At 35.0% G+C, this 24911-nt stretch overlaps 1 long non-coding RNA gene across 1 annotated transcript; it reads right to left on the bottom strand.

The window, feature by feature from the left end:
* Positions 1–1047: 1047 nt before the first annotated feature.
* On the bottom strand, positions 1048–24615 carry LOC127554449 (uncharacterized). Its single transcript, XR_007951990.1, has 2 exons — positions 24351–24615; positions 1048–1275 (listed from the first exon to the last, which is right to left on the bottom strand). It is a non-coding gene; the product is annotated as an uncharacterized LOC127554449 (long non-coding RNA).
* Between the last annotated feature and the right edge of the window lie 296 nt (positions 24616–24911).

Raw genomic sequence — 24911 nt, forward strand, 5'->3', positions numbered from 1 at the left:
AAAAGTGCAACAATTTAAGTCACAATTAAAGAGACCCAAGGATACAACTGGTCTCACCTACTCATTTTATTAATGAAATGCTAAAATCAAAAAGTGTCTTTTTGAAAATTACATGGTTAATTGGTGTCAGAGCCAAGTTTAGAATACAGGTGGGGTAATTTGGAAACCCCTGTTTTTTATGACGTAGTCTTTATCAGTCCAACAGGCAGTCTTGCTAGTCACGTCACCAATTCCTACTTAATAACTTTCCATTTTGTCAAAACCCTTGTCTGGAACATCCCATATCTGGAAATTTTTATACTTAGAAAGTCATTTTGCAATAGAACCTTCCAGTTTCCTTATTGATTGGTCAGCTCTCTGCCTCTGCCTTCAGAAACAGGGAATGAATTAGATCCAAAAAAAGCCTTCCTCTTTTCTTTTTTCCTCAATTGTATTTTCTTTTTCCAAATATATGTAAAGATAATTTTCAATATTCATTTTTATTAAACTTTTATAAAACTTTGTGTTGCATTTTTTCTTCTTCCTTTTCTTAGCTCCTCCCTTCTCAAGATAGCAAGTAATTTGATATATGTGCTATCCTTTTAAACATTTCTATATTTGTCATGTTGTGCAAGAGAAATCAGACCAAAAGAGAAAAAAACTCATAAAAAAGAAACAAACAAACAAACAAAAATGTGAAAATACTATGCTTTGATCCATATTAGGTCTCCATAGTTCTTTCTCTGGATGTAATTGGCATTTTCCATTCCAAGTCTTTTGGAATTACCTTGAATCACCCCATGTTGTGAAGAGCCAAGTCCATCACAGTTGATTATCACATTCTCTTCTTGTTCCTGGATATAATGTTCTCCTGGTTGTACTTACTTCACTCAGCATCAATTCATGTAAATCATTCCAGGCTTTCAAAATCAATCTGCTCATAATTTCTTATAGAATAATAATATTCCATGACCTTCATATACCATAACTTATTCGGCCATTCCTTTATTTATGAGCATCCACTCAATTTCTAATTCCTTACTACTACAAAAAGAGCTTATACAAACATTTTTGCATATATGGATCCTTTTCTCTTTTTATTATATCTTTGGGATACAAATCAGTAGTGAGACTGCTAGATCAAAGGGTTTATTACTTTCAGCATTGACTTGATCATCCAATTCTTTTAGTTCCAGTTGTAGTCACTGAAACAAGTTCTTAGAATCCCAGTTCAGTTGTCTCTTTTTCAACTGGTTGCCTTGCTGTTGGGTAGAAAAGTTTATAAAAATGAAGAATCTGTTAAAACAAAAGAAAAATAAACAAATCTATCAAAATAAAGAAAAACAAAAACCTCTGTTCAGGTCAAAGTTACATCTCTAGTTCCCAGGAGGTTCCCTGGGAGAGAGTTTCCACAGTGTGTGTGTGTGTGTGTGTGTGTGTGTGTGTGTGTGTGTGTGTGTGTGTGTGTGTTCTTTATTCCACTGGAGCATGAGAGGAAACTACTCAAAGGAAGTAGAAATCTGGACAAAAATTTTTAAAAGAGGGCCAGATTTCTCTAAAGCAGCATGGTGCAGTGAATAGCACAGAATAAGGAAGAGCTGAATTTGAATTCTGTCTCAGACCTTGATTAATCATGTGATCCTGGGCAAGTCCCTCAATTTCCCTAAGACTCAGTTTCTTCATTTGCAAAAGTTATAGTGAAGAATCCTAGTTGAAGGTGGGAACTTCCTATTTACAGATAATGTCCTACTGGAGTAGAGCGAAAATAACTCTTCACATGTGCCTGACATCTGTCTTGTATCTATACTGTATGTTTTATATGCTAACGAGAGCCTTACTCAATATACACAGGCTCCTTTGTAAGGAACTAACAGGGCCTGTTTAATTACTTACAAACTTTGCAGATTCTAGAGTTGTGTTTCTCTATACTTCCATAAGATTCAAGGCCATTGATAGTCTTTTTTTTTTTTTTTTTTTTTTTTTTAATAGGAGTGCATCTGGCCAGTGTCTTATCTATGCCAGATCTGAATAGTCTGGCTATATTGTCTCCTTGTTTCGTTCCCAAGTGGACAATCATACATCCCTTCCCATCTTACTTGGGTATCTGTTTTGTGTATCTTGTCCTGAATTCCTTTCTTCCTCCTCAGTTTCCCAGGAATGTGCACACCAATGTGAATGCTAAATGCATCTTTTAAGATTCCTATTCTTTCCCTACTTTGATCTCATTAAAGTCCTTCTACCCACAATCCATAAAACTTCAGCCCCCCTGGATTTATGAATTTTTAAAATATGACCAGACTGTCTATTACAGCTTTGGAATTTTATTTGGTTTTCCCAGATGGGAGAAATAACCTGCCCATTCTTGGTAGTGTGATCTTATTTATACTACAAGATTGGTTGCACCAAGTTCTAAAATATTCCAAATCTCTAAAAAGAAATCAGAAACCACCCTAGGGAGTTTGATTTAATCACTTACACAATATAAACAAAGTGGATGAAGAATGTCTATTACCCAGACAAATAATAAAAGCGAATAATGAATTGGGCCCAAATTTAAACAGGAGGAGGAAAACGGGTTAGATTGCCTTCAGGAAATTACATACTTCCTTTAATGACCCCAGATTCTCTCAGAAACAAAGGCTCATGTTTTTAATACCAAAATTCTATCCGTGTTGTATATCAGAAAGTCATGGAAAACTATATCTGGATAATTTTAAAAATGAATATTATACAGAGCAACGGAAAAGCAGATGGAGAAAAAACACACGAACAGGCTATAGTGTATAATAAAAAACTATACAGAAGTGAAGCAAAAATATTATTGGGGAATATGTAATTGAAAACAGGTATCTTAACAGTTACAAGTGATGAATATCAGGTAACCATTTGGTATCCTTTTGATGTCAAGAGAAAGCAAAGAAGGCACTTGAGATGTGCTTATGAGAGTACATAGATAACACAAATAAGGATGGAAAGATAACAATTTTCATTATTGCAAGAAAGATTCAAATTGCTAAGGTCATAGATTCTTTTAAGTATTATTATTTTCCAATAAATGTTGTCTCAAAGAGTGAAAAAGAACATAAGGAATATGGAGAAATATGAATAAAGTTTAGTCAGAATATTGGTTTACCTGTAATGCTTTAATATTTCATAAAATAACATTGATACTTACTATTTTCCAAAATACTGGAGTATTTTTAATTTCCAGATCTAATTCATTTCAATAAACATTTGTTAAATGTTTACTATATGCAAGGCACTGTGTTAGTGCTGAAGTTATTGATTTTAAAAAATGTAAGTTTCTGGTTTCTAGGATATTAGGGGAAAACATATATGCACTGATAGGTAAATAAAATGGAATTCAAAGAGGTTTTTTTCTTCACAGCTGAGGGGATAAAAGCAGAATTCACAAAAAAATTTCTTCTGAATGTAATCTTAAAAGAAGATAAGAATTCTTAGGAAAGACTGAAGGAGAGTATTCCAGGAATGGTAGATGGCTTATTGGATGCATAAAGGTGGGAGATAATATGCTGAGTAAACTGCTGCTATGTGAACCAGATAGAGAATTTCAAGCAATAATTTTTAGGCACTATAGCAATGATAAACTCAATTTCAGTTGAATCTCAGCTTTTTCCATCTGTAACCTGTGTAGGTTGTTGGTTTTTTTTAGTATTTTAATCATGTTTAACTCTCAATGACCCCATTTAGGGTTTTTTAGGCAAAGACACTGGCCTGGATTTGCCATTTCCTTCTTTGGCTCATTTTACAGAGGAGAAACTAAGGCAAATAGGGTTAAGTGACTTATCTTGGGTTACAGTTAATATGTGTCTGAGGCTGGGTTTGAACTCAAGAAGATGTCTTCCTGACTCCAGGCCCAGTGCTCTATCCACAGTGCCACCAAAGAATCTATAAACTGAGTATAAGGTTATCTATTTTTACCTATTTAAAATAGAGCATGATATTGTCAAAACATTTTGAGCCATTTGGAGAAAAGAAGTTATGATGAAATCCAAGTTTGTATTTTCTAGCCCTGGAAGCTTTTTTCCCCTTTATATTTGGACTTCTATATCTGAAGTATAGTTACTTGGATCCTTAAGGTGTTTAATAAATGTTTTTAATTAAACTCAGATATTGAAGTCAAGGAATCGCTACATTTGAAAGAAATAATGTATAAAATGGAAAAATTTATTTTTTACTTAGACCATTGTGTCTACCTGAATGTAGTAATATTATATTATTAAGTATGTTTCCTTTTGTCATTAATCCATTTGTAGAGAATTGGGAATGCTGCCAAAACAAAAATTAAAGAAGGAAAATAAATTAAGGAAGGTTGGAAAGGGTTAAAGAAAGAGATTTATTTAGTTTGTAGAAGAAAAAAAGTGACAAATTAGCAATTTTCTTCAAAGATAAAATTGATTCTTATACTCCTTATGAATCTATCAGGGACTTTTTCCCCACAGAAAGCAGATAAACTTTGAGTCTATCGCTACTTTTGACTTCTTACAAAATTGCTAATGGCATGCTTCAGCAAAATGGGCTTTCTTTTAGTAGTTACATATACCCTGCAGGTCTGAACAGGTGATTCATTTAATTGGAGCCTCTTTGTTTTAGGAAAGAACTTGAATATAATTTGAAACATCAAAGGGATCCTCCAATATTCATTTTTGTTTTCGGTTAGGTGCCAAACCAGGTATAACAAGTAAAAGGGATGCTGGTCTAGGTCTTGGTCCTGGCAGTGTCCTCAGAAGTCATAAATAGACTAGGAAGTTAGGAGATTCCAGAGCCTTGCAAGTAACAGGCAGTAAACAAATAGTTATTGAATTAAATCTAGGATCTAATTAAATCTAGGGTTTATAGTGTTTTCTACTAGCTAGTAGTGAGGTTTTAGACAAGTCATTTAGCTTCTCTGAACCTGCCAATCAGTCAATCAAACATTAAAGATTTATTAAACACTTCCTATGCGCCAGACACTGTGTCAAACCCTAGAGATACAAAGGAGGCAAAATACAATCCCTGCCTGTAATGTTCTTTTGTTCGGTTTTCTGGGGGGGTCTCTGGGAGCAGCCTTCAGTTCAGTAATCACCAGGAGAATAGCCAGATTTAAAGTCCAGTGCCCAGATTCTTTATTGCCTCTTTGCCTAGGGTCGGGTTAGCTTCCTTAAAGGCCTTCTGGAGTCTTGGTTTCAGTGGAGAAGCTGAGGAGAGCTGCCACCAAGGTGGTGTGAGATAGGATGAATGAATCTAAGGGCTTGTGCTTCAGCCTCCAGTCCGCTTATCTGCCCTAGATCTCTCTCCCAGCCTCTGGGAGCTTAAGCTCCTGCCTGCAGTTCTCTTGCCTTCTCTGCCTCTGTGTATCAATCTAGCTGAGGCTCCTAGCTTATATGCTCTACATTGAATATAAACCAATCATTATATCACTAGGAAACCATTATTTGTTGTAAGATTAAATCAATCATACTGAACCATGCTAAGCGAGATAACCATTGTCTCCTCAATTCCACTTAGTTAGTTCCTTGTAAGAATCCTTTGTTCCAAGTTCAGAGTTCTAGCCCATAACACCTGCCCTCAATCTAATGGGGGAGACTACAAGCAAATATGTACAAATGAGCTGTAGGATGAGTAGGAAATCATTAAAAAAAAAAAAAAAAAAAAAAAAGGCAAATGTTAGAATTAAAAGGAACTGGAAAAGTTTTCCTGTAGGAGATGGGATTTTTATTGGGACTTGAAGAAAGCCAGGAGACAGAGATGAGAAGGAAGAGCATTCCAGTAATGGAGAACATTGAGAAAAAAATCTTCAAAACTGAAAGATGGAATGTCTTGATCATAAAACAGCAAGAAGGCCAGTGCTTACTGGACTGAGTATGGAGTAAATAAAGTCTAAGACAAGAATTGGTAGAGACTATGTCATGAAGAGCATAAGAGAGTAATTTGGATTTGCTTTGGGGTAATAGGGAGCCACTGGAGTTAACTGGGTGGTGGGTGAGTTATAAATTTGAACCTGTTCCTTGTCTGTTCAAAAACTTAGATAATATAATTGAGGTCCCTTCTAGCCCCAATAGTCTATGATTCCATGGAGTGCAATAAGGGTTAGTGCTGCCAGATACAGTAGCACCAATTAATGGATGATGGACAAAGCAAGAGTGAAAAATTTGGAATTAATTTCAGAAGCAATTGAGTGTGAAGGATGATTAATTAGCAGTGATGTGCTATATGGATTTAAATAGGAAAAAACTGGTGGCAAGGAGACCACTGGATGTAGTTTAGCAATCTAGGTATTGAATCTATTCAACCAGAAGAAACCACATAAAGATTATGTTGCAGACTAACAGAGAAAAATGAGGCAGTTGTTTATTATGGGGAAAGAAATTTTAGGCAATTAAATGAAAAGAGAAACAAGTGATGGTCTATGTTTCAGTAACATACAACTCTTCATGACCCCATTTTGGGTCATATATAACACTCTAGAAGATTAAGCAATAGAGGCAGTAAGTAGAAGCTACCCATTCATTGATTTTGGATGAAAAAAAGAGACATATAGGATAGCAATGGGGAAGGCATGTAGGTCCAAATAAAAGTTTAATTTTATCATAGAGATCTGTATAAATTTGAAAACCAAAGGGAAAACAATCAAACTATGTATTTTTAAAAGGTATTTTTTGAGCTAAATTGAAATGAATATTTCTTACAAGAGTGGTAATTTATAGAAGTACACTATATATAGGTCACCAGTCTTTGTAATCAAGATTTTTGATCACTTTTTATGTGGGTCACATTCAGACTCTAATGGAAAACAAGTGACCAATTTCCAAGGTGGTCCTTAGAGACATCTATGGTTGATGAAGGCATAGAAGATAGTTCTAATTCTAACTTTTGACACCATTTTCTCTATAGCTTGAATAAATTATTTAATTTCCATTAGCTTAACATTTATAAGTGAAAGAATCCATGTACAAAATTTATATATGTTATACAAGTTTCTTAGTATTATAATTTCATTTAACATTTATGGACCATCATATAAAGTATAGTAATTGTAATCCTGTAGCTTATTATTGAAGTTTTGAGCTCACACAGATGGGGTTCAATTTTGGAGGCTTCTTTCTAAGTAATTTTCTTTGGCTCATTCCTCCACCAAGAGTTACCCCCTGGAAATATCAGAATTTAGTTTGTTTGCCTCCACCCAGAGTTTCCCCTGGGAATATCAGAATTTGACTCAATTCTAGATCTTCAAAACAAAAGGAAAAGGGCCCTAAGTTCACGGGCAAATCTTCAGGCTAACAAAATACTGACTAGAGATAGGACAGCTTATTTTTAACCTGGTAGAAAAAGCGAAGGCCTTATATTCAAGCCCATAAACAGTTAAGCTAATTCCCTTTCCCTTTCTAGTGGACATTTGGCTTTTTCCAAGTAACTTATACAGTCCTCTAGACTTATAGAGGATTTTTTATGCATTTTTCTACATATGAAAAGAAGTTGGAATTGATAGAGAGGCAAGAAGACTTCCTTTCCTGTGGGTTTCTACTTTCCAGGGACCTGTATGATTATCCCTGAGGGGCAGCCAGGTGGCTTAGTGTAAAAAGTGCTAGAATGTAGTTAGGAAGCCCATCACTGGATAAATTGTTCAATCCTGTTTGACTTGGTTTCCTCATCTGTAAAATGAGCTGGAGAAGGAAATGGGAAACCACTCTAGAATTTCTGCCAAAGAAAGCCCAAATGGGGTCAAAGTCAGATATGACTGAAAATGAATGATAATATTACTAAGCCATTTAATTCTTTCCCTATCAGAATTTGCTAGAAGTCAAGCAGCTCACACCCTTTGTGGACCCTATCTTTTTGAGTGGAATTGCTCCAGACTTATACTATCATGATGATTTCCCTCAAATGGCAAAGAATTTGGGATTGATTAATCTGATTTCTATCTCTTAGACCTGCATTATTCACAGGACTCTCAGTCACACAGGGGGATGATCACATCCTTGATCTACCCCATCACCCAAAGATATTCTGTTTCTACAATCAAGAGCTTTTACATTTTTATCTGACCATATCTTTTCCTAAAACCTATTCTTCTCTCTCTCTCCTCCTTTCCTCCCCCAGTATTCTTTAATCCATTACTCCTGCTCTGGAGGATTTTCTTCCCTTTCATAGTTTAACTCTACTCTTAATCAGTTCAATGTTTTACAATTCAAATCAAGATGGCAGCTGGAACTACAGGCAGATCACAGAACCACCCTTTTTCAGCAAAAATCTGAAATTTGTAGCAGAACAAATAGTGATCAAAAATCCAACTCATAGCTGTTGAAAAAATGTAAGCCAGAAACCCAGGTGCATTGGAAAAGATCGTGGCCAGCAAAGCCAATCCATGACTGTCACCTGCCATAAGTACCTTTAGTTTGTATGACTTTGTGGATGACCCAGGTGGCCAAGGTGAAGAAAAGCACACACCCAAAAGTACCAACGGAAATAGAGGTTGCCCCTGCCAAAAAGAAAAAAGTCCCAATATAGAAACTAAAGCTGGAGAGGTAAATAAATCAAAGAAGGCAAAAACCAATATTAAAAAAATAACAGTAGATCTAGAGATTTCCCAAAGTCTAGAAAGAATTAGTCCATAATAATTTTAATTGGAGACTTAAAGGAATAAAAATGGGCTCTTCACAATGAATTAAATTAATTTAAAAATGAATTGAATCTCTGGAGGAAATAGTTACAACGAAAATATATAACTTAGAAAAAGTAGTAAACCTTACTCAAATAGGACTCTAAAAATTAGGATAGACCAAATAGAAATAAACAACTCTATGAGACAGAAAGAAACAGTAGAACAAAATCAAAAGTTTGAAAAAATAGAAGCAAATGTAAGCTATTAAAACAATTCACGTGGAAAGCAAGTAAAAGAGAGATCATTTAAGAAAGTTAGTCAATTAACAAGCATTTATTAAGCTTCTTCTATGTACCAAGTATTGTACTAAGTGCTAGGGACATATTGAAAGTCAAATAACAGTCCCTGGTTTCTGGGAGTTCATAATCTAATGGGGGAATCAGTATGCATACTACTATATTCAAACAAGATATGCACAGGATAAGTAGAAAATAATCAACAAAGAGAAGGATTTAGCATTAAAGATAATTAGAAAAGGCTTCTTGTAGAAGGTGCGATTAAAACTGAAACTTGAAGGAAGGAAAGGGAAGCCAGGGGGCAGAGATGAGGAGGAGGGAGAGAATTTCAGGTATAGGGATCAGCCAGTGTCAATACTAAGAGTAGGAAAATAGAGCATGGCTTTTTTTTTTTTTTTTTTTTTTTTTTTTTTGGCAGAAAAACAAGAAGAACAATGTCACTGCACCATGAAGTAAGGTACAAAAAGACTGAAAAACTATTATGGGGCCAGATCATAAAGGTATTTGAATACCAAAAAGAGGATTTTATATTTGATCCTGGAGATGATAGGGGATAACTGGAGTTTTTTGAATAAGGTAGTGATATGGGCACCTACACTTTAGGAGGATTGACTTGACAGGCCCACACATGATGGAATGGAGTGAGGAAAGATGAGATAAAGAGACCACTAGAAGGCTACTGAAATAGCCCACCCAGTAGGTGAGGAGGGCTTTCACCAGAATGATGACAGTGTCAGAAGAAAGAAAGGTGAGTACACAGAGATATTAGAAAGGCAGAATCTACAGAACTTGGCAATACATTACATTTGTGGGGAGAAGGGATTAGAGAGAATGAGGGGTATTACTACTGAATATCAAGAAATCACAAATGAAAATTTTCCAGATATATTAGAACCAGATAGCAAAGTAAGGATAGAAAAAATTCACCTATTATCTCTTGAAAGAGGCTCTGCTCACTCCCACCCCACAAGTTTCAAGAATAACAGCCAAAATCCAGAGCTTCCACATCAAAGAAAAATACTTTAAGCCTCTAAAAAAAAAAAAAAAAAAAAAAAAAAAGAGTTCTAGTACCACGGGACTACAGACATGATTACACAAGATCTGGAAGCTTCTACTATAAACAAGAGGAGGTTTTGAAATACAATATTTTTAACAGAAAAAGATAGAGGCTTGCAACCAAGAATAACTTGCACCACAAAATTGGGTATAATCGTAGAGGGAAAAGAATAAGTCGTTAATGAAATAGAGGACTTTCTGATGAAAAGACCAGAGCTGAGTGAGAACTTTGAAATTTAATCACAAGAGTTAAGAGAAATCTAAAAACCTTAGTGTTTTTGAGCAATTGGCAGGATTTGTAGGATGATGTAGTACTAACATTCTAATAGGGAGAAAAGACATAAATTTCTCTTCCAGTAACTTTAATGACTTAGAGTATTGAAAGAGTGAAAAAGAGAGTGGGAGTGGGAAATGGAAGTCCTGAACCTGAATTGGTTCTGTTTTGAAAGTTTAAAGAGCAGAAAGAGAGGTAAAAAGAATATACTAGTATAGAAAGGAGAAAAAGTTGGAATTCTTTTCATCTGTTAAGTCAGCAAATATTTATTAAACGCCTACTATGTTTTAGGCACTATGTAAAGTGCTTAATTGAATTACAGGAGGAGAGTATACAATAATAGACGCATTCATATACACATCTGCAAGCACATACACACACAAATATCTCATACTCAACAGGGAGTCAAATGGAATTGTGAGGGTGAGTTTAAGAGAGGATAATTTTAGGAAGGAAATAACCATAATGAAAACAATTTCCTAATCCTGAAGTGGGGGATTAAAAGGAGAAAAACCTCTAGACTATAGAAAGATGTTCACCAATTGGGGAACTGCTGACGAAAATTGTAGTATATAAATACATTGGAATATTATCATACTATAAGAAATGATGAAAGATATTATTTTAGAGAATCTGGATAGTATGAATTGTTGCAGGATAAAGTGAGGAGAACTAGGAGAACATTTTATACTAATACAATAACATTGTAAAGAAAAACAACTTTGAAGGATTTAAGAACTCTAATTAACATTCATATCTTCAGGCAAACTATAGTTAAATATGTCATTTAACTATGTCTGACAGAAGTGATGGACATAAAGTACAAAGGCCTACATTTTTAGAAATGACTATGTCAATTTATTCTGCTTAATTATGTTTATTACAATGATTTTTTCTTTCTTTCCTTAACTCCATTAAGAGAAAGGGGAATTCAGAGGAGAGGAAGATTAGCAATAATGATGCCAACAAAAAAATCATTGAAAAAAACATTTAAAAATTAACCAAAGAAAAATTAAAATGAACCAAGGCAAACAGAACAGTTTAGAAACTATAGATTATATATTTCTAAAAAGCAAGTTATTTGAAATGGAAATTTAACAATTTCATACAGAAACTTCTTTTTGTGTTTGAGTGTATGGAAATGTTCATGCTTAAATTCAGGATAAAAATAAAGATTAAAAATACATACTGTCCTCTACTTTTGAATTCTTTGTCCCCTTGTCCTTTTGTTGGTCATACTTGCGAATACCAATCTTAGACTTCCATCATTCGCCCCCTTCATCCTTATTGATTGACTGTTGAATGGTACTGGAGAGGAAATCATACAACTATACTGATTGGATCTACAAATTTATGCTATATAATATTGACTGGTGCCTTGCAGAAGCAAGGCAATCCTTTTATTTTTCCCTAATTGACTATTCCATTTTGCATAGATGTTGTTTAAGGATCCAGGCTCAAATCTTGCCTCTTTTATTGATGACTGTAAGAATTGAGGTTAAGAAATCTCCTACCAGCAATGGGATCCCCCTTGGCCGGTTGCACAGGTTTTACAAAAGAATTCCCAAGCCCATATAAATACAGGCATAAGATTTGTGGCAAAAGGGGATTTATTGACACTAAGACAGCTCGCTAAGAAGACAGCTTTCTTAGTGGGCAAAGAATCCTGTTGGGATAATTTTGCAAAGATTGACACTGAGAAGAACCAATTCTCTCACATAGAGAGATATTAGATAATAATCCAACAAAAGAGACTGAGAATGAGTGGTCAAACAGATAGGAGGAGGATGAAAAGAGCATAATATCACCCAAATTCAGACAGGAAAGTATATCCAGAAGACTCTCAATAGTATCAAATGTGGCGAGATCAAGAAGGATCAGGATTGAAAAAAGATCATCAGATCTGGCATTTGAGAGATCAGATATAATTTTGCCATGAGCTGTTCCAGTTGAGTGATGAGGTCAGAAGCCAGAATGCAAGGGACTGAGAAGAAAGTAAGAGGAGGAGAAGAGGAGACAGCTTTTCCTCCCCTAAGGGAGGAATGTGAGCATGTAAGAGACAAGAGAAATATAAGATGATAGTTTAAGGGAATAATAGGACAAAGAAGATTTTTTTAAGTATGAGGAAAACTGAACACCTCTGTAGATAGTGTGAACTAATAGAGAGAGACTGAAGACTTTGAAAAGAGGAAAATTAGGGGAACATTCTGCCAAAGGTGATGGGAGGGTAGTATATGAAGGATTCGAATAATTTAACATTGGCAAGGACTATGTATTTTTTTTTAATTACATAATTTGATGAATTATAACCAGAACAGCAAATTTATGATTTGTAAAGAGTAACTCTAAGATAGGAACCTGAGTGCTTAAGGGAAGCTGTAGCAACTTATTCAAACAAGAAATGTCCTCTCTTGACTACCAAACCTGAGAGAAGCAGTCAGAAAAAAATTTTTTTGAAGTTATGAGGGGAGGAGTGATATAGGAGTCTTGAGAAGAAAAGAGATTTAGTCATAGTAGTTTATTCTCCCTCTCTCTTGCCCCTCCCCCCAGTGGCATTTATGGAGAAGCAGGTACTGTTTATCTACTACATAGGGGCCATAAGCTGACTTGAGTGGGAAAATGATAATTATATTAATGATAATAAATAAAAATTTATGTAGCACTTACTATGTGCCAGGCACTGTACACATCACTTTACAATTATTATCTCATTCAAAAATCCTGGGAGAAAAAAAGCTATAGTTTTACATTTTGGGAAAATGAGGTAAACAGAGATTACATGATTTGCCCAGAGTCATACAGCTAATACGTGTCTAAGGCCAAATTTAAACTCAGATCTTCCGGATTCCTGGTTCGAAATACTATCTATTGTACCATCTGGCTTTTTCCCCCTGACTAGTTAGGGAAAGGTATCCCTGAGAACAGAGTCTGGGGTTTTGCTTTGTTTTATTTTATTTGTCCTTTCCCATTCTAGCTATAGGCCATGGAGTCCCTGGATCTAAATGGGAGTCATGGTGATCTTCCAGACTGAAGCCCAAGGTGGCCTTGGCCTTGAAACTTACTGGTACTAGGCAGTATAGAAACTGACAAAACTGTGAACTCCATATCCTTTTGCTTCCCAGAGATTTAAGTGGTGGGTGTAAGGGTCATGTTTGTATATTCTTATTATACCTTTGAAGTAAATTTTCCTTTGTTAAACTTAAGTTGGCTGTTAAGTGATTAAATAAAACTGGGGAAACTGGACCTCTAAAATTGAAGGAACTCAAAATGTGGGGGCTGGACCCAGTAGAAAAGAGATTAGATACCTCCCAGTACCTTAAAGGGTACCAGAGAACCCAGAAGGAGAGAGACCAGAACAAACACTATTATATATCTATATATCCACATTTAGTCCTCCTGATCTTCAGTTCCAACTCATAACACAAAACTAGCATTTATTTCACTCTTTAAAATCTGAAAAAGAGAAGGGGATTTTTGAGGAGTGTCCATATGAAAGGGAAAAGGGGCTGGTCCATCCAACAAAGTAAAAGCCTTATCTCAGGCAAAAATACATCAGTATGGCAGGACAATTGCTCTTTCCTAACCAAAACTCTTCAGTGCCCCACTTTTTATTCACATAAAATTGATTCAGCTCTTACCCCACTTGGTCCCAACTCCCCCAAATCTCGGTTCCACCAGATCCTTGATTTAAAATTCCTCTGTCATACTTCCATTACTGATGTACTCCAGCTACCCTTTATTCCCACAGCAGCCAACGTGTCACCTCAGATCCTTTCTCCTTTGACAATGTGAGTGTGTGTATATGTATAACTCTCCCTTTCCTCTCTTTTTGGCCTCCTTTTCCTCAAACACCTGTGTCCAAATGTAAACCTCTTTTAAAGATAAGAGCCAAAAGTATAGCTCAGGTGTGGGAACTAGCTATGAACTTTAGTTCATGAGTAAGTGGATGAGGACTTTATACCTTGTGTAAGGAATTTGTTTAGGAGATACAGGAAGGAGAAGGACTCCTTATCCCTGCTTTTAAAAAAACTGTCTTGTTATATTTTATACAATATTAAACCAAAGTCTGGCTAACAGTTTGCCAAAGATTATGAAAGGATTAGTTAATAATTGACAAGTTATAGTAGCAACTTGTCTCTCTATTACTTTATTTCTGTAAGTAACAGTTCATTATATCCTAGCTAATGTCATTTTGTGTCAAATGTGAATAGAAAATTAATCAGAATCCATTTCACATGGATTGAAATCAATAGTAAGAAAACAGAGCATATTTTTGAAAATCTTTCATTGTGATAAAAAGCTTTATAAAGCAGGTATTGGTTCATTTACACCTTCATATTCTCCATACCTAGCCCACTATCTGGCTAATAATGTGTTTAATAAATGCTTATTATTGATTAAAAAGCTATGTCAATATGAGCTGTTATTGTTATTAGTGGGGAGGATGGAAAGGAATGAACATTCATCTAGTACCTATTATGAGGCAGGTATTTGTCCTAAGTGCTTTAAGGATATTATCTCATTTGTTCCTCATTCCCCTGTGAGGCAGGGGCTTTTATTACCTCCATTTTACTGATTGGGAAAATGAAGCAAACCAAAGTTAAGCGATGTATCCAGGATCACACAGCTAGTGGGTGTCTGAGGTTGGATTTGAACTTCATTCAGGAACTTCAGCAGGTTGGGGTCTCTTTAAGAAACTGTATTTCCTATTGATCTGTGATTCCTTTCAGATTCCCAGGCCCTTCTGGCTGAGACATATCCTCCTCAGACAACTTGTCTTTCCAGAATGCCAGAGCCTTTCATTCAATTACAAATCCTGGTCAAAAGCATCCCTTTGATTCCCAAATAGGAGATCCGGGCTTGTCCTAGCCCCCATTCTGGTTTGCTTGGGCTTCCCAGCCCCCATCTACTCGGGCTTCCCAGCTCCCACCAAGGCACCCACTATAATAAACTTCCATCAACTAAAGTCTTTGCAGATGGACCTCGGTGGCTCACTCAGCTGCCAGGACTTTCTGTCCACTGAGAACTGCATTCTCAGTGCAAAACTCCATTTTCCATAGATCTGCCACGATAGAAGTCAGTCTCTGGATAAGCTGATTTCTATCTAACAATAAACTTTCATTTTCCAACTAATATTCGGGAATGAGTGAATTCTTTCACTCCTAGAACCTGCGGCTGATTTAATGGGGATTCTTAATAACTCTCTTATAGCCACTAAGCTTTAGACCACCAGGAAGCTAGACCACTCTACACCTCATCAGTTCTTTCTGACTCCTGGTCTAGCCCCCTATCCATCCTACTACCCAGCTCCTTTTTGGCAACTTATAGCAATGAGAATTAAGACTGCTTTTCTTTCTGATGCCATCAGTCAGATGATTCAAACCTATGCTTTTGTACATTCTTTGGAAAGTTCTACTATATGTTTGTCTGACACAACTAGGCTAAAGAAAGACTAAACAGAGCTACTTTTATTCCACACCTTTAAATTAGGGCCTACTGAGTAAGAGAGTCAGTTTTATATCCAAACAGATCTGGGTTCAAGTATAGTTATTTAAATAACTATATAAGAAAGTCACTTCTCTCAGTACTCTAGGCCAGAGGTGTCAAACATGTGATAGAACCAGATTAAAAAGTAAGTGGGAAATATAAAAGTATAACATAGATTATGTGAAATTGTGGTTCTGTAAACAATATTTGGCCCTAAGGTTTCTGCTTCTATTTGGGTTTGACACCACAGCCTAGAGACAGCTTTCTGATGTTATAATTTAGAGAGAAGTTACTAACCTTCATTAGGAAAGGGAGTTTCCTCACCTATGAGTTCCCCAAAAGAATGAGATCACAAGTCTAGTTTCTGTCCCTTTTTCTCCCCATACTATGTGCTTAACACAGTCTAGGTATTTAGAGAATAGCAAAGAACTATGGGATAGCATTTCTGCCCTTTTTTGTTCAGTTGTGTCTGAGTCTTTGTGAGCCCACTTGGGTTTTTTTTTTTTTTAATAGATTCTGGGGTGGTTTGCCATTTCTTTCTCCAGTTCATTTTGCAGATTAGAAAACTAAAACAAACAGGATTAAGCAGTCATTCAGCTAGTAAGTGTCTAAGTAAGGTGAATCTTCCTGACTTTAGGCCTAGCACTCTTACCCCTGAGCTACCTAGCTGCTCTTTAGGAATTTATAATCAAGAGGGAAGATTCTAGGACAATGGCAAGTAGGTTGGTAAATTTTAATCTCTCTTGATTTCCTCCACAAATAGAACAAATTTGTACTTGGGGCAGAATAGGCATCCTCCCAGCAAGAAGATCAGAAGAAAGACTTCGTTGGTATTAACCTGTCTGAAGTGCAAATACCTCCAGGCTAGCTTCAAAGAAACACCGGGTAGGGACACCTCAGGCTAGCTAAGTGTTGCTAGAACCTCAGCAGGAACCTCAGAGATTGTCACCTCCTGGACTGTTTGTACAGTCAGGATCTGAGTCTGAGAAGATTGAGGAAACCTCAGCTGACTGGGAATGCCAGGCCCAGCTCTGCTGCTGAGATGGGCTGGGGGGGGGGGGGGGTGCGGGGTGTAAGTTGGGGTATCACTGGCAGAAAAGGAACCAGTACCTGGTGGGTATAGAAATAGCAGGTCAGGTGCACTTCTGGCTGTGGAGTTCTTAGTTTGGGGTTCCAAGTCAGAGTGAAGAGTTGAAGGGAAGCTGGAGGTACCATTTCCCCCACCTCACAATTAGAGATTTTACACTAATACCTCTTATTAAAAAAAAATTAATTGGCAAAGAAGAAAGAACCCTACCATGGAAACATATTATGGGAAAAGGGAAGACTGTAATTCATCTTCAGAGGAAGACACTTTAGTTAAAAAAAACTTCTAAAAAAAAGAGAAATGTGAAATGTTTCACTGCGTGGAGAAAATTTATAGAACTACTCAAAAAAGAATTCAAAAATCAAATGAGAGACATTGAGGCCAAACTAAAGAAAAAAATTAAAACCATCCAAGAAAAACAGGAAGATTATGAAAAAAGAATTAACTTATTAGAAAAGGAGATGCAGAGTCTCAAAGATAAAAAATAACTCTGAAAATTAGAATTGGGCAAGGGGAAGCAAGTGAAGCTATGAGAGATCAAGAAATAGCAAAACAGATTATAAATAAGAAAATAGAACAAAAAATGAAACATCTCATAAGAAAAACAACAGATCTGGAGAATAGATTAAGAGAAAAATATAAAAATAATTGGATTGCCAGAAAGTTGTGATCAAAAAGATAAATCTTGAGACAACAATGCAAGAAATAATCTTAGAAAATTGTCCTGGAATAGTAGGTCACAAGGGGAAAATAGAATTAGAAAAAATCCACTGATCACTACTTCAAATAGATCCTTTGTGGAAAACATAGGAATATTATTGCCAAATTTCAAAACCCCCAATTAAAAGAGAAAATTTTGCAAGTAATGGGAAAAAAACCAATTCAGATACATTGGAACTACAATTAGAAGTGTACAAGACCTATCAGCAGCTACAATAGAAGACCACAGATCTTGGAATTATATCTACACTCAAAAGAGTTAGGCCTGGTCAAAAATATCATATCCAGAAAAATTATAAGTTTGAATGAGGAAAAACAGACATTCAACAAACTTTCAGATTTATAAACTTTCTATCAACTAAACCTGAACATAATAGAAAATTGACATATAAAAGCCAGTATCAAAGAGCAATTTTAGGGAAGTCAACATGGATAAATTGTTTATGCTTTTTTTTTTAAATGGGAAATGTATACTTTAAGATTTACATCAATAATAGGGTAAACTCAAAAGAAAAGTTGGCATAAAGGTAAAAATAAAAATAGTAATCATGTTATACAAATAAGGTTCTAAGGAAGAATAAACAGAGAGGCATTAGACAGGAGAGAAGGAATAATAATTCAGAAAACCTACTCACATTGGGAATGGGTTCAGTAGTAACACTATATATATATATACCATGAAGGGTATAGAATCCTCAAAAATCTATAAAGAAATAAGGAAAGAGAGATAGGTGGATGGGGAAGCAAAGGATGCAGGAAGAAGACAAGAGAAAGATTCTTGAGGGAGGGAAGGGTAAATAATAGTAAGCCAAGTTATGGAGCAGAATTTAATGAAAGAATCAGCAGAGTTAGGAAAGATACTATAGGGTACATGTGTGTGTAAGTATGTGTATGTAGGTATATATCTACATATGTATACATAAATATATCTTAATTGTAGCTTGTTTGGGGATGATAGTAGGATGAAAAGGTGATATGTGTGTGTATCTATATATGTGTTTATATCTATCTATGTATATCTCTACTTATGTATATATAAATATATATGTATATATAAATTTGTATATATAAATACATAAATATATGTATATATAAATATATAAATAAATATAATTCTTAACTATAACCTGCTTGCAGGTGGTGGGGAGGATGAAAAGGGAAAAAAATAAAATAAATAAGATGTACAGCAGAGAACAAAAAACAATTTTCAAGGAAGTAAAGATGGACATTTGTTAATATAATTTCTTCTACTAATATATATATATATATATATATATACTTTCATAAATTCATATTTGTTGTTATATATTTTGAAAACTCCCTGATGTTCTACTGGGCAAATGATAATGTTTTTGTTTTGCTTTATTTCATTTTGTTTTGTATTGCTTTTCTGTTTTTTTCTTTTTGTTTATCCTATTTTTTCAAATAAAATAAATTTTGGGAAAGAAAGATACAAAACCCTCCAATCAGAGGCAAGGGATAGTGATAAAGTGGAGGCTCAATGTTGAAGCTGATGAGATGTTACAGGCTGATGATGTTATCCCAATAATAAATTTCCTGAGACATGGTGCCCAAAGTAGTGCTGCCTAGTGAGAAATGAAGATTCTGCCCTGGTTTGCTGGCTAGAGAAGAAGAAAAATGCCATTACATTGTGCTTATCTCAACACTGGGGAATTATCCCTAACCTGGATTTGGGGAAATATTTGTTAAGTTTCCTTTAAGAATCACCTGACTAAGCTGAGAGAAGAAGGAGAGGGAGAAAGGGAAAGAGAGGGGAAAGAAGAGGGGAAGCCCTCCAAATATGTTCTTAGATATTAATATTCTCCTTCTACTAGATTCCAGTCTGGGTTTCTTCTGACTTACTAGATTTGTATTCTCTCTCTCACCCCTGCACCAAGTGATGTGATGTCATATCAGGAGTAGGAAATGGAGAGTGAAGAAAGCTAATGAATCTTTATTGGACTTTTTAGCTTTTCTCCAAGAAGGTAAAAGAGAGTATACACTTTATATGTACTCTTCATTTTACTTAATTCAATTCAACGAATGTTTATTCAAGGGCTACAACATGCAAGGACAAAGAGGAAATAATCCCTGCCCCGAAAGAGCTTACATGCAGTTGCCTTCTGTTAATTCCAGTATATTTAATAGTCAGATTTTTGGTCAACCAATTGGGAAAGAGAGGTAACGATCCATTAATGGAAACACTATATGGAAATGCCGCAGGCTATCTGCCAACAAATCCTATATTAGTTCCATTAGTTAGAATATAGGGCTAATACAGTCTCAGACACCTTTTGTCCTCTTAATTTAGCCATTTATCTTCCTAGTCTTTGTTATCGGTCATCAGGAGGTGTCTGAGTGAGAAACTACTATAGGTACTGTACAAATCTGATCATTACCACTACTAATTTTAAAAATAGCTCACTCAATATTATACTAAAATCTGATTTATGGTGTAATCTTCACAGATTACAAATGCAGTGTAATATTTCACATAAACAAGATGTTCTCAGTTTTATCATTAAAGAATTGCAGAATTTCATAGTTGGGATAGACTTTTGAGATCATTTAATCTGGTAAAGTTAATTAAACATGTGAGTGTCAAAGGAATCAGATTAAAATGTAATTGGAAATATTTAACAAAATAAATAAAAATGTAATTGATATAATGTAAATATATGGTTTTCTAAGTCTATATGAGACAGAAGGATCACTGCAGTTTAGAGGCCCTCCAGTCCAACCATTTCTTAAATAGGAATATCTTTTACAATGTCATTAATAGTAGTCATTCATTAAAAAAAAATTTTTTTTTAAGATCTGCTTAAAGATCTCCAATGAGGAAAAACCCACTTTTTCTCAAGGAAGCCCATTTTGCTTCATACAGCATACAGTGGTATGACCGTGATTATTAGCAAATTTTCCCTTTCATCATGTCTAAATCTGCCCCATTACAAATTCTATCCATTGTTCTAAGTTTGGCTAGAAATCTTGGGCCAGAACAAGACTAAACTCTTTTCTCCATGATAGCCCTTAGAAATATTTCAATCTTGAAAGAAGAGAAGAGGCCCCTTATTAAATTAGTTACAAGGTCATAGCATCTCATTATCTATGACTTTAGTTAAGTGAGGTATTTGATAGGATTGGAATTGTTGGATAGGGTTTTTCCTCAACCTTTGGTCCAGATAGGAGGTGACTTTATGATAGTTTCCTTTGAAATACTACCAAAACAAATAGAAAAGACTCCTTGTTGCCCTAAGCAATCATGTAAATACTCTACATATCTATGTGATTATCTAGCAGAGCAAGAAAGCATTTTTTTATTGGACAAATAAAAAGTTGGAATATGAACTGAGTGCCAAAGACCTTTAAGTCACCTGACAAACCCAAAACATGGTGCAGTACAATATGTTCTAAAAGTCTCTAAGACATAAGGTTAGAGGTAAGTGCTTTTGACATTCTGGGCATACAACAAGAATTTTACCAGAACTCCCAGGAAGCAAGTTTGTCTGCTAAAAATGTAATATTTTGCTCCTCAAAGTGAAGCTGTTTTGATGTTTAAAAACATCCTATATATTTCTATATCATTTTATAAAGTAAAATTATAAAGATATATACAAATTAGATTAATTATGACCTCAGAATTTATCTTCCTTAGATTACTAAACCCTCAATAAAAATTAATGTATAAAAATTGTCTTGTGATAATAGTTGATTTAACAGATCGCAAACTTTTTAAAAGACTTATTGCTTTATTTCCAAAAAAATACCTCGTGGGGACTTACTACTTTAGAAATGTCAACATTTTAATCTTCTATATGGTGCTACAGTGAAAAAGCAAAATCATGCTTTGGGTATGGAATCAATTTTTCTCTTACTATTAGTTTGTCAGGGAATACATCGCCATCTAGTGTCCAAAAGAACTAAATGCAACGAATGTTTTTCACCTGGTTATGATTAACAGGTCACTGTGGTAATAAACAAGGATCTTTTCTGCATTTGTTTTTATGGGAATTAGTCCATATATAGCTCTGTTTTCTAACAAACAGATTCCACATGTGTGAATTAGTGTCCAAATTTTATGGGATTATTTCTTGTCTAGGATATTTACTGTAACTGTAATTTTGTACTTGCATAATCTTGTATAGAAAGTTTCAAAACCCTCAAGTAAACAACATTTTTATTATCCCCAATTTCATGGTAGGAAAACTGAGGCATTACATGAAAATTAATACCATGCATAGAAGAAAATGCTAGATTTTTTTTACTCCAAGTTATACCAATTTCTTGACTTCTTTTCCTCTAATTAATAAAATTGTATATAATCTATAATAACAAAAAGCAACAACTATCATAACATTGAAAACATACAACAATCAAAATCCCATTTTACCTAACACCATCCAAAAATCTTTATTATTTATTTGTATTTGCTTTATTATTTAGAGTATAGTGCTAATGCAGTCTCAGCCACCTCCTGTCCCCTTAACATAATCACTTATCTCACAAGTTTATGTTATTGATCATCAGGAGGTATCGAGTGAAAAACTATTGCAGGTACTGTACACAAATAGCTTTACTCTATTTTAACTATAATACAAATTCATAGGGAATTCATTCTGATAGCTTAGTTTCCTTAGCCTTGATTTTCCTGGTTTGTTTCTTTGGGTAGGGATGGCTGATGTTTTGGGTGAATCCAGATAGCTTTCTTTCCCACTTCTTTTTTCTTCTGATTATTTTCTTTTATGCTTTAAAGAAGATTCTCTCTGCTTCTAAAGTGCTTAATATGCTCAATAAACATCTTAGGTCTCTTCACTAGGATCTTGTCACTAATTTGTTGGTTTATAACAATGTCTCTGGTGTGCTGACATTATATAGCCTTGCAATCTTTTCATGGTAACATGATTTCTCTTTGAGTCATATCCATAACCCTAAAAAGTATGTATTTTCTGATAGATCCAAATATATGTAGCCAAAAGGATGACTCTGTGTTTTAAATTGGGTTTGTTATCCCATCTCTCTTCTTTTTCCTTTTGTGTAAGTAGATCTATAAATTGGGGGAAAAAGTCTCTCAACATATACATACACACCACATTTTCACAATCTTTCAAAGCAGGAAATTTTTTTAAAAAGTAAAAATGAACTTTAAAAAAGCTTCTTAGTGTTTAGCAGCTGTATTAGTTTACATCACATATTTTATAGGAGGAAAGAACATTTATTTCTCATAAACAATTCCTTTAGAATCAGCACAAATTTGGGCATCAAAATCTTTAAGTGTTTGTTCTCACAAAAGCATTTTTAGCAAACAAACAAAACAAAACCCACCAAAGCCATAAAAGAAAACACAAAATTGTCAACATAACTAAACCTGATGCAGAAAATGAGCAGATTAATTAGAATTCTCTAATCTTTCTTAAAATTTGGCTAACAGAGCTAATGTCTTGAAACAAAGTCTTATCTGAAGATTAGTAATTCAAAACTCTTAATGGCTTTCACAAAATTAGAATTTTATTTTGTAAAACCAAAAACAAAACTTTCTAAGGCAACAAAAGCAAATTGTCATCCTCTTATTAGTTCCCTTTTCCCCATATAAAAGTTTCATAGGGTCATCCAACATACTTGGTCTGCATTACACTTATGGCATCCAGAAGGGACACTGATTTTGGTGAGGGTTTTTAATCTCCTGGTTTTGGGTATTTTACCTGCTGATATGCTATTGGCCCTCAACAGATGAGGACTGGGGTTGAACATCAATAGAATATCTCATGGGCATTGTTTTTTTTCAATTGGAATCTCACTTGCTACTATTGGGGTTCAGCTTTGCCACATATAGAGGATATTTAGTTAAAGCCCCCATGATGAAAACATTAGAGAGGTAAACAAAAATGGTTTCTTATGGATTTATTATCCAAACTTTTATATTCACTTTCTCCTCTTGCTTTCCCACCATTCATTAAGTACATTCATTAAGGGCTTCAGGTTATTAAAAATGACTGGTTTCTATTTTTAATCATTTAGGTATTTCACTAAATCACTCATATGGAGTTGTGGATTAAGTAGCTCAGGAGGAACTTCTATATTCACAAACTAACTTACAATTATGGGGGGGTTATTGCCTTCTTTAACAACTAATATGATATTATTTGGTACAAAAGTTCCATAAGAAAAGGTTCCATAAGTAGTGAGTTAGTGATGTATCATGCTTAGTATGGAAAGCTACCCTAGACACTGAGAATTAAAAATAATAACAACAATAATAAATTGTAACAATATGAATAGCATAATTTGAATGACCGAATTACTTGTAGTCACAAGACTTGGATGAGATAGTAGTCAAAAATTCCCTTCTGATGAGATGAAAGACTTTTAACTCTAGGTTTGCCAATAGAAAAATTAAGCCTCCCAAGGTTTTCATAGTCTCATTATTTGATGCAACACATAAAAGGAAGTTCAGGTGTAGAGCATGGGGAAAGGTTCATTGATTCTTAGGTTGTATAGGTAACAGATAACAATGTGGGACTTCAGAGCTCATGATAAGACCTGGAGGTTCTTAGGAATCAGGAGCCTGGTGTTCTCCATTTCATCAGAATGAATGGAATTTTTGACTCCCATCTCATTCAAGCTCTCTGACCAGTTAAGCAGCCAGAGCTAAGGGAAAAGTTAGGTCTGAATGGCCCCCATTAATATATAGGAAAACCAAGAAAAATAAGGCAATCTAAAAAACAAATATTTGGGAGACCAAGTGAAGGGGAAATGATGCAAGTTTATTACCATTCTGTGTTTTAAGAGTTATGAACACGGCACAATGGAAAAATCACTGGCTAGGGAGTTTTATTTGATTTTAAGACCCACCTCTGATGCTCAGTCCTGGGGAGCTGCTTCCTGGGATTCATCTTTCTCATCTTTCCAGCTTGCTTTATGATCCTTTGAAAAGATTTCCGAGTCAGTTTTTGGAACATGAAAAGGGAACAGAAGGAAGATGTGAATCCAAAGCCTGCCTACCCTAATCTTTCTTAGCCATCGCAAGTTTGAGATACATAGCTGAAACACACCCTATGGAGATTTTTATCGCAGTTTTCTCATTCCATCAGTCCCCTAAGAGCCTCCTTGTAGCAGAGGAAGTTGGAAGAGTCTGCGGGAGAAGAGATCTGGGCACACTAGGAGTGGGGGGTGGAGTAAGAGGACGTGGGGGTTGTTATGGTTCAGTATAGAAATAGATTATCTAACCTATAAAAGGGGAAAAAATCCTTTCTGGAGCCCCACTTTTCCAACTTGTAATAATAATGATGATGATAAAATATTAACATATTACATATTATAAATTATTGTTATATTAGAAATATAGTATCAATAGCTAGCATTTACATGGTGTTGTATTTAGCGTTTGTAAAGCACTTTACAAAAATTCTCTTA

Source organism: Antechinus flavipes, chromosome 3, assembly GCF_016432865.1.
Source record: "Antechinus flavipes isolate AdamAnt ecotype Samford, QLD, Australia chromosome 3, AdamAnt_v2, whole genome shotgun sequence".
NCBI lineage: Eukaryota > Metazoa > Chordata > Mammalia > Dasyuromorphia > Dasyuridae > Antechinus > Antechinus flavipes.